Raw genomic sequence first — 16584 nt, 5'->3', positions numbered from 1 at the left:
CTATCCAACCATCCATCCATCCACCAATTCAATTATCCATCCACCAGTTCAATTATCCATCCATCCATTCATGCCAGCATCAATGCGTCACAATATGCATGGAGTATTGTTCACCAGGGAAGCTCCCCTGAAGCTCAGCATCCAATATTTATCAGTACTCAAACACATACTAGCCACATGTCTGTTCTGAAGTCTCCAGCCCCTCCCAGAAGTTCAGGAAACTAATATGTGCAGTCTCTGTCTTCCCCTGGAGTTTGGATCTTACATGGTGTGTCCCAAAGGCTCTATCATAAACTGCATCATTAAAGGGTCCAGTTACTTAAGCCCCCAAATAAACAAAGGCATGGCTCTGAGAAGGAAACTCCAGGGGCCTGGAGGCAAAGGCAGACCTGTCTTCCGTGTTGTCCAGTCACTCAAACTCATGTCCATCGAGTCGGTGATGCCCTCCAACCATCTCATTTTCTGTCACCCCCTTCTCTTCCTGCCCTCAATCTTTCCCAGCATCAGGGTCTTTTCCGTTGAGTCAGCTCTCCACATCAGGTGGCCAAAGGATTGGAGCTTTGGATGTGTCTTTGAGTCAGGTCAAGTCTTGACTGCATACACGCCAGGGGCTTCCCTGGTAGCTCAACGATAGGGAATCCACCTGCCTGGAACCCTGCAAGACACACAGGGTTCGATCCCTGGGTGGGGGAGATCCCCCGGAGACAGGAATGGCAACGCACTCCTGTATTCTCGCCTGGAGAATCCCACGGACAGAGGAGCCTGGCGGGCTCCCATCCACAGGGTCGCCGAGATTGGGACACGACCGAGCCGCTGAACAACAACAGCATCTTCACTTCACACGAGCAAAGCACAGAAGAGCTACGGTTTACAGCAGGGCTTTGAAGGAAGATGACAAAGGCTGATAGCCTGCGGAGGTGAAGGCGGAGTACCCGTAGGAGAACAGGATGAGAGCTTCAAAGGCGGGAGGGACCACAGGGCTGGTTGAAGGAAGCTGAGATGAACCTGGCCTCCTGGTGCAGACAGGGTTCCTCTGCACGGAGCCCAGGGGGCAGTAGCCCAAGGTCCTTATGAGGACTTTCCCTGGGGGCGAGGAGCTCAGAGCCCTCTGGTGGAGTTCCCCCGGAGAACAATATCCTGGCTGATCAACACGAAGCCAAACCGTACCCCGGCCGGCAGCTTCCAGGTGGAGGCTGTGGTTAGAGCTCGCTGTGACAAGTTCACGTTCATCTAACACTTCCCTTCGCCTACGTGGCCCATCATGAGATTGTAGACAGACACACAAGGTGCTTCCTGGAGCAGGAGGTCGCTTCAGCAAGGGCCCTCCCCGCTCCAGGCATGCAGAGCTGAGCTGTATTTTCAGGGTGGTTGTTCCCACTGTGCACACATGAGTCATGTCCTCAGGCTTTGCAGTCTTCTCCATCATTTCTCAAAAGCGTTCCTCACAGCTCCACAGTCTTTCTCCCCCAGATCTACACAGGGAGCACCAGAATCACCATGTTTTCCGTATCTATCTATTTGTATTGAAGTGTTGTTTTCAGTTCAGTTCAGTCGCTCAGTCGTGTCCGACTCTTTGCGACCCCATGGACTGCAGCATGCCAGGCCTCCCTGTCCATCACCAACTCCTAGAGCTTACTCAAACTCATGTCCATCGAGTCAGTGATGCCATCCAGCCATCTCATCCTCTGTCGTCCCCTTCTCCTCCCGCCCTCCATCTTTCCCAGCATCAGGGTCTTTTCCAAAGAGTCAGTTCTTCCCATCAGGTGGTGAAAGTATGGGAGCTTCAACGTCAGCATCAGTCCTTCCAATGAATCGTCAAGACTGATTTCCTTTCGTATAGACTGATTGGATCTCCTTGCAGTCCAAGGGACTGTCAAGTCTTCTCCAACACCACAGTTCAAAATTATCAGCTCTTCAGGGCTCAGCTTTCTTTATAGTCCAACTCTCACATCCATACATGACCACTGGATCCACCATAGCTTTGACGAGATGGACCTTTGTTGGCCAAGTAATGTCTCTGCTTTTTAACATGCTGTCGAAGTTGGTCATAACTTTTCTTCCAAGGAGCTAGTGTCTGTTAATTTCATGGGTGCAGTCACCATCTGCAGTGATTTTGGAGTCCAAGAAAAAGTCTCTCACTGTTTCCATTGTTTCCCCATCTATTTCCCATGAAGTGATGGGACTGGATGTCATGATCTTCATTTTTTTAATGTTGAGTTTCAAGCCAGCTTTTTCGCTCTCCTCTTTCACTTTCATCAAGAGGCTTTTTAGCTCCTCTTCACTTTCTGTCATAAGGGTGGAGTCATCTGCACATCTGAGGTTATTGATATTTCTCCCGGCAATCTTGATTCCAGCTTGTGCTTCTTCCAGCCCAGCGTTTCTCATAATGTACTCTGCATATAAGTTAAATAAGCAGGGTGACAATATACAGCCTTGACGTACTCCTTTCCCTATTTGGAACCAGTTCCATGTCCAGTTCTAACTGTTGCTTCCTGACCTGCATACAGATTTCTCAGGAGGCAGGTCAGGTGGTCTGGTATTCCCAGCTCTTCAAGAATTTGATTTACAATATTGTTAATTCCTGTTGTACAGCAAAGCGATTTGGCTATATGTATATGTGCATTCTTTTCTTAATATTCTTTTCCATTATGGTTTATCAAACAGGAAAAGGAGTATGTCAAGACTGTATATTGTCACCCTGCTTATTTAACTTATATGCAGAGTACATTATGAGAAACGCTGGGCTGGAAGAAACACAAGCTGGAATCAAGATTGCCGGGAGAAATATCAATCACCTCCGATATGCAGATGACACCACCCTTATGGCAGAAAGTGAAGAGGAACTAAAAAGCCTCTTGATGACAGTGAAAGTGGAGAGTGAAAAAGTTGGCTTAAAGCTCAACATTCAGAAAATGAAGATCATGGCATCTGGTCCCATCACTTCATGGGAAATAGATGGGAAAACAGTGGAGACAGTGTGAGACTTTATTTTGGGGGCTCCAAAATCACTGCAGATGGTGACTGCAGCCATGAAATTAAAAGACGCTTACTCCTTGGAAGAAAAGTTATGATCAACCTAGATAGCATATTCAAAAGCAGAGACATTACTTTGCCAAAAAAGTTCCATCTAGTCAAGGCTATGGTTTTTCCAGTGGTCATGTATGGATGCGAGAGTTGGACTGTGAAGAAAGCTGAGCACCGAAGAATTGATGCTTTTGACCTGTGGTGTTAGAGAAGACTCTTGAGAGTCCCTTGGACTGCAAGGAGATCCAACCAGTCCATCCTAAAGATCAGCCCTGGGATTTCTTTGGAGGGAACGATGCTGAAGCTGAAACTCCAGTACTCTGGCCACCTCATGCGAAGAGTTGACTCACTGGAAAAGACTCTGATGCTGGAAGGGATTGAGGGCAGGAGGAGAAGGGGACGACCAAGGATGAGATGGCTGGATGGCATCACAGACTCGATGGACGTGAGTCTGAGTGAACTCCGGGAGATGGTGATGGACAGGGAGGCCTGGCGTGCTGCGATTCACGGGGTCGCAGAGAGTCGGACACGACTGAGCGACTGCACTGAACTGAACTTATCATAAGATCCTTTTTAATTGGAGGAGAATCACTTTACGGTGTTGCGTTAGTTTCTGCTGAACAAGAGGTGAATCGCCTAATCTTATGCACGTATCTCCTCTCTCTTGAGCCTCCCCCACCCACCCCTCTGGTCATCAAGAGCACCGAGCTAAGCTCCCGGAGCTATAGAGCAGCTTCTCACCGAATGTCTGGTTTCACACACAGTCATGTATATGTTTCAGGTCTTCTTAGGTGGCTCAGCGGGTAAAGGACCCGCCTGCCCACGCAGGAGACGTAAGAGACGCCGATTCGATCCCTGGGCGGGGAAAATCCCCTGGAGGAGGGCGTGGCCACACACTGCAGTGTTCTTGTGGGGAATCCCCTTTCATACAGGAGCCTGGCGGGGCTCCACGGGGCCGCGAAGCGTTGGACACGACTCAGCACACACACACACGCGTATGTATCAATGCCACTCTCTCCGTTTTTCCTGTCTTCTCCACCCGCTGTGTCCACAAGGACTTCACCAAGGTCTGGAAGCTCAGTCGTGTCCGACTCTTTCTTGCCTTGAGAAAATCCCCACGAGGAAGTCTTTCTATTTAATAAAGGACACCAGCCCGAGCTCTCCCTTTCTCCTTCCTGAAAGGAAAGCTGAGATATGTACGGCTCCCTTGGAGACTTTCTGACCCGGTCCCTTTCTCTCCCGCCGATGGTACAACACGTGCGTCATCTCTGATTTTGGGATTTGCGGACACAGACCCTTGAGGGCTGGTGCGAGGCAGCCAGAAGTTGCCCCAAGTCCCTGGAAATTGTCCAGGGGCTGATTGGACAAGGAGGGGTGATCCGTGTCCAGCCCTTGTTGATGGTGAGCACGCAAGAATCAAAAAGGTTCCGTGAGAAAGGACCCAGGGTACCACTCTGGGTTGTTTAAGGTTGCTAAGCAACTGGAGATCGGGGAGGACATTTCACTGACAACACAGCCTGAGCTACAGATTCTGGGAATTCATCAGATGCTGATGTGTGAGCGGTGTTATAGATGTGGTCTGAAAGATGCAGGGGGTTTGGCTTACTTCCTTTGTGAGAGGTAGACAGTGACAGGTGAAGCTCAGACAGAGGCTTTGGAACAGGAGAGAAGATACAAATCCAAGAAATGATGTCTTCGGGTCTCTCACCTGAGTCCATGCATATGGCATGCACGCTGTTGCATCCGACTCTTGCGACCCCATGGACTGTAGCCCACCAGGCTCCTCTGCCCATGGGATTCTCCAGGCAAGAATACCGGAGTGGGTTGCCATTTCCTCCTGCAGGGGATCTTCCTGGCCCAGGGATAGAACCTGCGTCTCTCTGTCTCCTGCGTTGGCAGGTGGGTTCCTTACCACAGCCCCACCCGGGAAGCTCCGTGCAGGAGTCTGAGCTCATTGAAGTCATTTGTTTGGTGTGCACCCCAGTTATCTGGGGCCAATATCCTGTTTTTCCCCCAAGTCCTCTCAGGGTGCTCTGTTGGGAGAGGCTATGGGGGCTGAGGACTGGGTCGGGGCAGGGGGTGGTGTGCATTCCGTCCGTTTCAGTCCTGAGGTCCCTGAGGCCTCACGGTCAGGTGACATTGCTGGCTGAATGGCCGCAGTAGTGTTTGTTCTGTGATGTGGAACTCAGTGGTTTTCATTCACGGTTGCAAGGACTGAGAATCCCAGTGACCAGCGAAATGCACTAGGGTCTGAGAAGTCACAGCACTGGCCGCCTTTGTGCTCTTTATCCGTTCATGCACGCACCCATCCATCCACTCATCCATCCATCCACCTACCCATCCATCCATCATCCATCCATCCACTCACCCATCCATCCATCCACCCATCCATCCATTCATCCACCCACTATCTACCCACCCATAAACCTTCTATCCGCCATCCAGCCATCCACCCAGCCACTCATCCAGCCAGCCAGCCAGCCATCATCCACTCATCCACCCATCCCTCTGTTCACCCACACATCCATCCATCCATCAATCCCCACCCACCCATCCATCCATTCACCCATCCATCCATCATCTATCCATCCACTCATCCAGCCAGCCACCAACCCCCCACCCACTCAGCCACCCACTCATCCATCCATCCATCAACCTACCCATCCAACCATCTACCCACTCATCTATCCATCCACCCATCCATTCACTCACCCATCCATCCATCATCCATCCACCCACTCATCCATCCACCCATCCATCAATCCCCCCACCCATCCATCCATCCATTCACCCACCATCCATCATCCATCCACCATCAACCTACCCACCCATCCATCCACTCACCCATCCATGCACACACTCATCCATCCATCCACCTATCCATCTACACCCCCATCCATCCATCCACCCATCCATCCATCAACCTACCCAGCCACCCATCCATCCATCCATCCACCCACTCATCTATCTATCCATCCATCTATCCACCCACCCATTCATCCATCCACTCACCCACTCATCCATCCACCCACACACTCATTTATCCACTCATCCATCCATTCACCCATCCATCCATCCATCCATCCACCATCCACCCATCCATCCATCCACTCATCCATCCATCCATCTACCCATCTATCCATCAACCTACCCAGCCACCCATCCATCCACTCACCCATCCATCCACCATCCACCCATCCATCCACCCACCCACCCATCCGTCCATCCATCCATCCATCAACCCCCTCACCCACTCATCCATCCATTCACCCATCCATCCATCATCCATCCATCTACTCATCCACCCATCCATCAACCTACACACCCACCCATCCATCCACTCACCTATCCATCCACCCATCCATCCACTTATCCGTCCATCATTAACCTACCCACCCAAGCATCCATTCACCCATCCAACACACTCATCCATCCACCCACCCATCCATCCATCCACCTTCCTGCCTCTCTACTCTCCCAAACCCTTCTCCAACTCTCCTTCTCCGCACACCTCATCCTCAGTTGAGAGAACTGCCACTTTGCACAAAATTGTCTTGATCAAGGGCCCACCAGTCTCTCTGCTTCGTGTTTCATGAACTTCGCCTCGTGCGTCCCATCCTTGTTTAAAATGATACCCCTTGGTTCCTTGTGCATTTCTGCAACAAGTTTCACTCTTCTCAAAGATCGCATGCCAGGAGCCTCGCTCTGCTGATCAGTGAATTTGAGGCTGCTAGTTTTACGGATTCCGCAAGGACGTACGATCAGCAAACCCAGGGAAACCCCCGCCAGTTATTGCTGGCATCTCCCTCTCCCCGAGACAGTACCTAGCTTTGCAGCCCATCTCAGTCACCCAGCCTGGCTCACAGGTAAACTTGCTGCCTCCTACAGCAAGGGGCTGGGTGGGGCCGGCTCTTCACTTCCTGCCTTCTCTCGGTTCCATTTTTCACCTCTTTGCTCACCAAGCATCTTGCAGCTGCTGTGACAATGGCTGACATGCAGAATTGCAGGGATATTTAGGAGCTGGATAGGGCTTCCCTGGTGGCTCAGATGTTAAAGAGTCTACTCACAATGCAGGGTTCAAGCCCTGGGTCAGGAAGTTCCCCTGGAGGAGGAAATGGCAATCCAAGAAATGATGTCTTCGGGTCTCTCACCTGAGTCCATGCATATGGCGTGCACGCTGTTGCGTCCGACTCTTGCGACCCCATGGACTGTAGCCCACCAGGCTCCTCTGCCCATGGGATTCTCCAGGCAAGAATACCAGAGTGGGTTGCCATTTCCTCCTGCAGGGGATCTTCCTGGCCCAGGGATAGAACCTGCGTCTCTCTGTCTCCTGGTTGGCAGGCGGGTTCCTTACCACAGCCCCACCCGGGAAGCTCCGTGCAGGAGTCTGAGCTCATTGAAGTCATTTGTTTGGTGTGCACCCCAGTTATCTGGGGCCAGTATCCTGTTTTTCCCCCAAGTCCTCTCAGGGTGCTCTGTTGGGAGCGGCTATGGGGGCTGAGGACTGGGTCGGGGCAGGGGGTGGTGTGCATTCCGTCCGTTTCAGTCCTGAGGTCCCTGAGGCCTCACGGTCAGGTGACATTGCTGGCTGAATGGCCGCAGTAGTGTTTGTTCTGTGATACGGAAGTCCGTGTTTTTCATTCACGGTTGGAAGGATTGAGAATCCCAGTGACCAGCGAAATGCACTAGGGTCTGAGAAGTCACAGCACTGGCCACCTTTGTGCTCTTTATCCGTTCATGCACGCACCCATCCATCCACTCATCATCCATCCATCCACTCACCCATCCATCTACCCATCCATCATCCATCCACTCATCCATCCATTCATCCACCTACTATCTACCCACCCATAAACCTTCTATCCGCCATCCAGCCATCCACCCAGCCACTCATCCAGCCAGCCAGCCAGCCATCATCCACTCATCCATCCATCCCTCTGTTCACCCACACATCCATCCATTCACCCATCCATCCATCATCTATCCATCCACTCATCCAGCCAGCCACCAACCCCCCACCCACTCAGCCACCCACTCATCCATCCATCCATCAACCTACCCATCCAACCATCTACCCACTCATCTATCCATCCACCCATCCATTCACTCACCCATCCATCCATCATCCATCCACCCACTCATCATTCATCCATCCACCCACTCATCCATCCACCCATCCATCAATCCCCCCACCCATCCATCCATCCATTCACCCACCATCCATCATCCATCCACCATCAACCTACCCACCCATCCATCCACTCACCCATCCATGCACACACTCATCCATCCATCCACCTATCCATCTACACCCCCATCCATCTGGTCACCCATCCATCCATCAACCTACCCAGCCACCCATCCATCCATCCATCCACCCACTCATCTATCTATCCATCCATCTATCCACCCATCCATCCATCCATCCACTCACCCACTCATCCATCCACCTACACACTCATTTATCCACTCATCCATCCATTCACCCATCCATCCATCCATCCATCAACCTACCCAGCCACCCATCCATCCACTCACCCATCCATCCACCATCCACCCATCCATCCACCCACCCACCCATCCGTCCGTTCACCCATCCATCCACCATCCATCCATCTACTCATCCACCCATCCATCAACCTACACACCCACCCATCCATCCACTCACCTATCCATCCACCCATCCATCCACTTATCCATCCATCACTAACCTACCCACCCAAGCATCCATTCACCCATCCAACCCACTCATCCATCCATCCACCCATCCATCTGGTCACCCATCCATCCATCAACCTACCCATCCACCCATCCATCCATCCATCCACCCACTCATCTATCTGTCCATCCATCTATCCACCCACCCATTCATCCATCCACTCACCCACTCATCCATCCACCCACACACTCATTTATCCACTCATCCATCCATCCACCCATCCATCCATCCATCCATCAACCTATCCACCCATCCATCCATCCACTCATCCATCCATCCATCTACCCATCTATCCATCAACCTACCCAGCCACCCATCCATCCACTCACCCATCCATCCACCATCCACCCATCCATCCACCCACCCACCCATCTGTCCATCCATCCATCAACCCCCTCACCCACTCATCCATCCATTCACCCATCCATCCATCATCCATCCATCTACTCATCCACCCTTCCATCAACCTACACACCCACCCATCCATCCACTCACCTATCCATCCACCCATCCATCCACTTATCCGTCCATCATTAACCTACCCACCCAAGCATCCATTCACCCATCCAACACACTCATCCATCCATCCACCCACCCATCTATCCACCTATCCATCCATCCACCCATCCATCTGGTCACCCATCTATCCGTCATCCATCCACTCACCTACCCATGAACCATCCATCCATCCATCCATCCACCCACTCATCTATTTATCCATCAATCCATCTATCCACCCACCCATCCACCCACCCATCCATCCATCCACCTTCCTACCTCTCTACTCTCCCAAACCCTTCTCCAACTCTCCTTCTCCGCACACCTCATCCTCAGTTGAGAGAACTGCCACTTTGCACAAAATTGTCTTGATCAAGGGCCCACCAGTCTCTCTGCTTCGTGTTTCATGAACTTCGCCTCTTGCGTCCCATCCTTGTTTAAAACGATACCGCTTGGTTCCTTGTGCATTTCTGCAACAAGTTTCACTCTTCTCAAAGATCGCATGCCAGGAGCCTCGCTCTGCTGATCAGTGAATTTGAGGCTGCTAGTTTTACGGATTCCGCAAGGACGTACGATCAGCAAACCCAGGGAAACCCCCGCCAGTTATTGCTGGCATCTCCCTCTCCCCGAGACAGTACCTAGCTTTGCAGCCCATCTCAGTCACCCAGCCTGGCTCACAGGTAAACTTGCTGCTTCCTACAGCGAGGGGCTGGGTGGGGCCGGCTCTTCACTTCCTGCCTTCTCTCGGTTCCATTTTTCACCTCTTTGCTCACCAAGCATCTTGCAGCTGCTGTGACAATGGCTGACATGCAGAATTGCAGGGATATTTAGGGGCTGGATAGGGCTTCCCTGGTGGCTCAGATGTTAAAGAGTCTACTCACAATGCAGGGTTTGAGCCCTGGGTCAGGAAGTTCCCCTGGAGGAGGAGATGGCAACCCACTCCAGTATCCTTGCCTGCAGAATCCCGTGGACAGCGGAGCTTGGCGGGCTACCGTCCTTGGGGTCGCAAAGAGTCAAACACGACTGAGAGACTCACACTTTCACTTTTCCCTTTAGAGCTGGAAGAAGTGTTTACTGTGCCATGGGGCCCTTCTCCCTCTGTGCAGAGGGTTTCAGCACCCACCGTGGCCAGAACCCTGACGTCCGGGTCTTTCCATGAATGAACCAGGCCCCTAGCGTTCACTTTGCGTCTCCGCAGCGAGGCAAACAAGCTTTACGGTTCCTTGTGTCGCATGTGGAAAGCAGGTAGGGGAAGATTAGCTTGCAACAGTGGTACCTGCTGGGATGTGTTGCTTGGAAAAGGCCCCTGTGACTCTTAACGTTGAAACTGTTTCTTGGACTCGCTCTCTGTTGCGTCTGTTATCATAATCGCACACAATGGCCCACCTCAGAGAACCCTGCCCCTCTGCCTCGCTGATCAAGCACTTTGTTCAGAACCCCGTCCACCTGTGGATGCCACGAGGGAAGAAATGAACACATCCCCTGCCTGAGGCGCGCCGTCCCAGGAGACGGTGGCCAGACAGATGTCCCTCCTACTTCGTCTCCTCGCCTCCCCACCCCTCCAGTCTCGGTTCTGAGCTGTCCAAAGCCAGGAAATCTTGACAAGAAGGAAGAGGGGATGGGGTCCCTCACTCTGAGCTGTTCTGTCTTCGCCTTGATGAGAGAGGGGGGCCAAGACCTGCCCCAGAGGAAAACCCCGAAACCACACAGAGGTGGGTGTCGTCTGTGGGTGGCCCCACAACCCCCAGGTTGTCTCAGAATTAACCCACTCCCCACCGCAAAGCAAGCCACGCTCGCGGGGAGAGTCTGGGGGTAGCCTTAGGGCTCCCTTCTCTCTGCGGCTGAGCCCTGGGGCCTGAAGACTTATGCTAACCTTGTGACTGAAGTGGAAACAACTCTCTGCAGAGGTTAATTCATGCAATAATCCAGGTGAGGTTCCTCCTGGAGAACAATGGCCCTAAACCCAAGGACAGGGTCCTTGTAAGACAGCGAAGAGGAGAGACACGGGCTCAGAGGAGAAGCCACTAGGAGACACAGGCAGAGACGGGAGGGAGGTGGCCACCAGCCCAGGGATGGACGCCTGGAGCCCCCAGAAGCTGGAAGAGGCGGGAAGGTGCCTCCCCTGGAGCCTCTGGATGGAGCTTAGCCCTGGGACCCCTTGGCCTCGGACGTGTGGTTCCCAGGACTCGGGGATAATAGATTCCAATTATTTTAATATGTCCAGCTTATGTCATTTGTACCAGCTGGTTGGGCTTCCCAGGTGGTGCTAGTGGTAAAGAACCTGCCTGGCAATGCAGGAGAGAAAAAGAGATGTGGGTTTGATCCCTGGGTCTGGAAGATTCCCTGGAGGAGGGCATGGCAACCCACTCCAGTGTTCCTGCCTGGAGAATCCCATGGACAGAGGGCTGCAGTCCATGGGGTCGCAAAGAGTCAGACACGACTGAAGTGACTTAGCACAGACACACACCCTCAGCGACCCCCACAGCGGTATTATTTAAGACATGCAAGATTTCGAGTCTTTTGGGGGTGCAGAGAAATCCGGGTTCTGGAGACCCTGGGCCAGGAGACCCAGAGGGCAGAGACAGAGCTGGCAGAGGAGGGTTTGTTCTTGGTGGGGGCTGTGTCCTTGGCCAGGAGCCTGCACACCTCCATACGGTCCAGCCTTGTTGAGGTGGGTCCTCGAGCATCTCAAGGAGCCCAGGACTTGCTTTCAGTTACAGGATCAGCGCTGCCGTGAGACAAACCGTCGTGAGGAACTCACGCCCGAGGGGCTTTAGAATCTGAAACGGGTGAGTCAAGTGCGAGCTACGGATTCTGCATCCTCCGTCAGTTTGGCCTTTTGTTTTCGCTTGCGGACAGCCATCTCCAGGGTCTCGTCGGTTTTGTGTGCAGCCAGCCGCGTTCTGCTTGCCAGGACCATCCAGGCCACCCAGGGACCCTGTTTCCTCGTCAGATATCCCATCTGCTGCCTGGGCTCTGGGCTCTTGTTGGTGAGCCAGAAGGGACCCAGCAGGGGACTCGAAAGCCCTGGGGCAGTTGGCGCTCTCAAGGACAGAGTCTGTCTGATTCTTGCTTTTTTTTTTTTTTTAATTTCGGTGAAATCCACAGAGCAGTCAATGAATCATTTCAAAATCCGCAGCGTTGTGTTGTGCATTTTTTGACTTTATCGAGGTTTGGAACATCTCCATCCCCCCACAAAGACACACCACCCCAATAAGCCATCCCCCTTCCCCCAGCCCCTGGCACCACAAAGCCACTTCCTCCGTCTCTACATCTGCCTGTTCTGGACGTTTCCTACAGATGGAATCACACACTGTGCGTCCTTCTGTGTCTGACTGTCTCACTGAGCAGCGTGTCTTCAGGGTCCATCCACGTTGCGCCCTGTGTCAGAGCCTCACTCCTTTTCATGGCTGCGTAATATTCCACTGTGTGGATGGACCCATGCCATTTATCCATCATCCATCCGTCCATCTATCCTTTAATTCACCTACTTATCCATCCACCCACATAACCATCCATCCATCCATCCGTCCACCCACATAACCATCCATCCATCCATCCGTCCACCCACCCACCTGCCCATCATCCATCCACCCACCCACCCACCCATCCATCATTCATCCATCCTCCATCCATCCATCCACCCATCATCCACTTACCAATCATCCATCCATCCATCCTCCATCCATCCATCCACCCATCTACCCATCCATCCACTCATCTATCCATCATCCATCCTTCATCCACCCATCCATCCTTCCATCCAACCATCCATCATCCACCAATCCACCCACCCATCATCTGCTTATCAACCACCCCTCCGTGCATGGACACGGGTTGTTTCCAGCTTTGGGCTGTTGTAACTCATGCCAGTTGAACAACGCAGACTCATCTCCTCCTGGGTCCCACTTAGTGGGACCAAGAGCCCTTTCTGATCCCCTTGATTCTGTTAGCACTCATACAAGGAGACCTCACAGCCTGGCCTCGTGCCAGGGCTATGGGGAACTGAAACCTTCCCCGTGGGCCTCCTGTACCCATGACCTTGTTTTTCTTCTTGAGGTTTTGTCAGTGCCAGCCTCTCAAGAGAAACCACCAGACCTGATGGAGAGCGCTGATGGGTGAGCTGAAGGGCGTGTCCCTTCCTCTTCTCGTGTGTTCACCTGATTCTCCGTACCAAGTGGTCCACCCAGGGCTGCACAGAAGCCCAGAGGCAATGGTACAGGGACCCGCCTTTCTGAGAGGCCAGTTGTGGTTCCTGCAAAACTAGGGGCTGGCTTCATCACCCCTTGAGGTCCACTTTGCTCTCAAAGGTGTGATGGAATCCAAAGTGCAGGCTCAGGACAGTGACCTGGCCCATCTATCCACTTACCCATCAACCCATCCATCCATCCATCCTCTCATCAATTCATCCATCCACCCATCGTCAATTCTTCATCCATCACCCATCCATCCATCATCCATCCATACATGCATCATCATCCATCCATCATCCATCCATCATCCATCATCCATCTTCCATCCATCATCCGTCCATGCGTGCATCCATCCAGCCGTCATCTATCCATCCATCCACCATTCATCCATCGTCCATCCATCCGCCATCCATCTATCCATCATTCATGCATCCATCCATTCGCCCATGGGTCTGGTCTCCATGGGGAGGAAGAGGAAATGAGGGCAACTGGATTTCCCCTTACAGGCTCACCCCAGATGTCATCAGCATCTACCCAGGGGCGTGGCCTGACCCTGCTCAGTGGCAGATCATGCTTCTCTTACCTTCTGCTTTCACATTTGCTAGAGCCAGGACCCCTGAGAGCCAGGTTGGAGAGCAGACCCCCCACCTGCTGGAAAGACACCCAGTGGACAAAGTTCACAGTTTGCATGAGAGTGGAGCTTGGTTGGCTGCCAGATTGCCATCTCGTCACCTAAAGCGCTTTTCAACAACTAAATAATCTCATACCACATGGAGAACGGACGTGTTCCTCCCCACTGTAACTGGGCAGGTGCCTACGAGGCCTTCCCAGAACAGACCTGCCCTGCAATGTCCCCAGCCTGCTTTCTAGTTTGTAGCAAAGCTTTGCCCCCAGGCCTCCCTGAGTTCCAAAGAATACATTCAATCAGAGAACCGAGAAAACAGAGAAACAAAGAAAAGCAATCAAGCAAGACAAAATAATAATCGTTGTGCTTCCCTGGTGGTTTGGGTGGTAAAGAATCTGCCTGCAGTGCAGAGGACTGAGGTTCAGTCCCTGGGTCCAGAACATCCCCTGGAGAAGGGCATGGCAACCCACTCCAGTGTTCTGGCCTGGAGAATCCCGTGGACAAGGAGCCTGGTGGGCTGCAGTCCGTGGAGTCACAAAGAGTTGGATACGGCTGAGATACATAGATAGACAGAAGTTAGTTGCTCAGCCATGTCCGACTCTGCGACCCAGCAGAGTGTAGCCCACCAGGCTCCTCGGTCCATGGGATTCTCCAGGCCAGAATACTGAAGTGGGTTGCCATGCCCTCCTCCAGGGGATCTTCCCAACAGGGATCAAACCCAGGTCTCCCGCATTGCAGGTGGATTCTTTCCCGTCTGAGCACACACCAGGGGAGCACACAGAGGTGCTTATATCCTCCATACCCCATAAGTAGACGGATGACCCCGGGTTTTCCCAAACTGCGGTTCTACATTCGCTCATTCAGCACCCCTGCGACTTCCCAGAAGACGGCCGCCCAGAATCAGCACCCTCATCCCCTCTTCCGCATGACCCTGGGCCCCAGAGCCGGACTTTGGCCCTGGGAGGGTCTTTTCCCAGCAGCTGCCTCCTTCTGATCACAGCGCACCTGCTGTGAAGTCCCCTTCCTCACCTCTCCACGTGGGCCGCACCAACTGGCCCAGCTCCGTCTCTGCTCTGGAGTGCCCCATCCACCGAGGGGCCGGGGGAGTCTGAGGCCGGGGTGGGGAGGGGGGTCGGGATGAGGGTGGGCCATGAATCCAGCTAGGTCCAGCTGGAAGAGGGAACGGGCTTCCTGGGCGTTCCCGGGGCGGGGGAGGGGTGAGGGGGGGCGTGGGTCACCCGGGCGGGTCATCTTCTGGCTGCAGAACCAAAAGAGGTAGCCAGGCACTCAGGTTTCGCCTGCAAGAGGAAGTCTCTTCGCTTAGCACAGTTTTACCTTTTTTTTTAAATTTTAATAAAAATCGTCAGGCACTGCTCCGTCTGGGATTCACTGCCGCTCACTGCCGGCGGCACCCTGGGGCCGGCGACCTCCCCTCCTGGTCTGCAGGGTCTGGTGCGCGTCTGCAAGCTGCAGACCTTCTCGGAGAGGCGGCGTCTCCCCGAAGCAGTCACCTCGGGGGCCGGCACGAGCCACCACGAGGTCCCGACCGTGGGCCGCACCCCACTCCCCGCCCCTGCACCCCGCCCCCGGGGCAGCGCGCACTCTGATAGGAGGGGCCCCGGCGGGCTTGGACGCCAGGAGACTGCAGACCGTCAGACGGTTATACAGGAAATTTGAAAAGGGTTTCCTCTGCACCGACCCTGGGTCTCCACGGAGGCCGCCTGGAGCCGGGCAGCGGGTACCTTTCGAGGCTCTGGATCCGGCGAGGGTGTAAGCCCGCGCGCAATGTGCGCGCCCGACACGGCGGCGATGCTGGCGTCCGCGCCGCGCCCTGACACCCACCCCGGGCTCCTCCGGGGGCGGCGGGACGGTGGCTTCCTGACTCCAGGCTCGGTCTGAAGCACGGCTGCTGCGCGTTCGGATCCAGCCCCGGGCTGCGTTGGCACCGCTGACGCGCATCGGCCTTTCCAGGTGCGTCCACTTTCTGATTTTACGCGCGTTGTCTGGAACCCGGGGCGCCGCCGGGGAAGGGCCTTACGGGGATGAGAGCCTGGGAAGGAGGGCTGCGTGCGTCCTCCTCTCTCGGGGGTGGGGCGCGCGGACAAGACAGGAAAAGCTTCAGACAGACAGGGCCTTGATGCGCGCTCAGTCAGTGGTGTCCGACTCTCTGCGACCCCACGGACGGCAGCCCGCCAGGCCCCTCCTGCCCGTGGAGATTCTCCAGGCAAGAATAGGAGTGGATTGTCATGCCTGTCTCCAGGGGATCTTCCCGACCTAGAGATCGAACCCGGTCTGCGGCGGCTCGTGCGTTGCAGGCGCGACCACTTGGCGGGAGCTGCTTTGAACACAGCCTCCTGGCACAAACTTCAGGAAACCTCACCTGCGCACAGATGAGCGCCGAGGGTGGCCAGGCACGACCGGGGGACGGAGACAGGGCCGGAGGCGGGGTCGTGAGGGGGGGGGGGCCTCCTTGGTCGAGGAAGGTTCCAGCCAGTTGGGGGCCCCCGTGAGCTCTGAGATCACCT

At 54.0% G+C, this 16584-nt stretch overlaps 1 protein-coding gene across 1 annotated transcript in view; it reads left to right on the top strand.

Annotated features, from left to right (window-relative positions):
- Positions 1-15695: 15695 nt before the first annotated feature.
- LOC101114246 (P2Y receptor family member 8) overlaps positions 15696-16584 on the top strand; it is a 54016-nt gene continuing 53127 nt past the window's right edge. Inside the window, exon 1 of the mRNA XM_060408559.1 lies at positions 15696-16030. The gene's annotated coding sequence lies outside the window, so the exon portion shown is untranslated. The remainder of the gene's footprint in view (positions 16031-16584) is intronic.

Source organism: Ovis aries, chromosome Y (assembly GCF_016772045.2).
Source record: "Ovis aries strain OAR_USU_Benz2616 breed Rambouillet chromosome Y, ARS-UI_Ramb_v3.0, whole genome shotgun sequence".
In the NCBI taxonomy this organism is placed as follows: domain Eukaryota; kingdom Metazoa; phylum Chordata; class Mammalia; order Artiodactyla; family Bovidae; genus Ovis; species Ovis aries.
The sequence above is the reverse complement of the archived record's forward strand: the minus strand, read 5'-3'. Positions and strand labels throughout refer to the sequence as shown.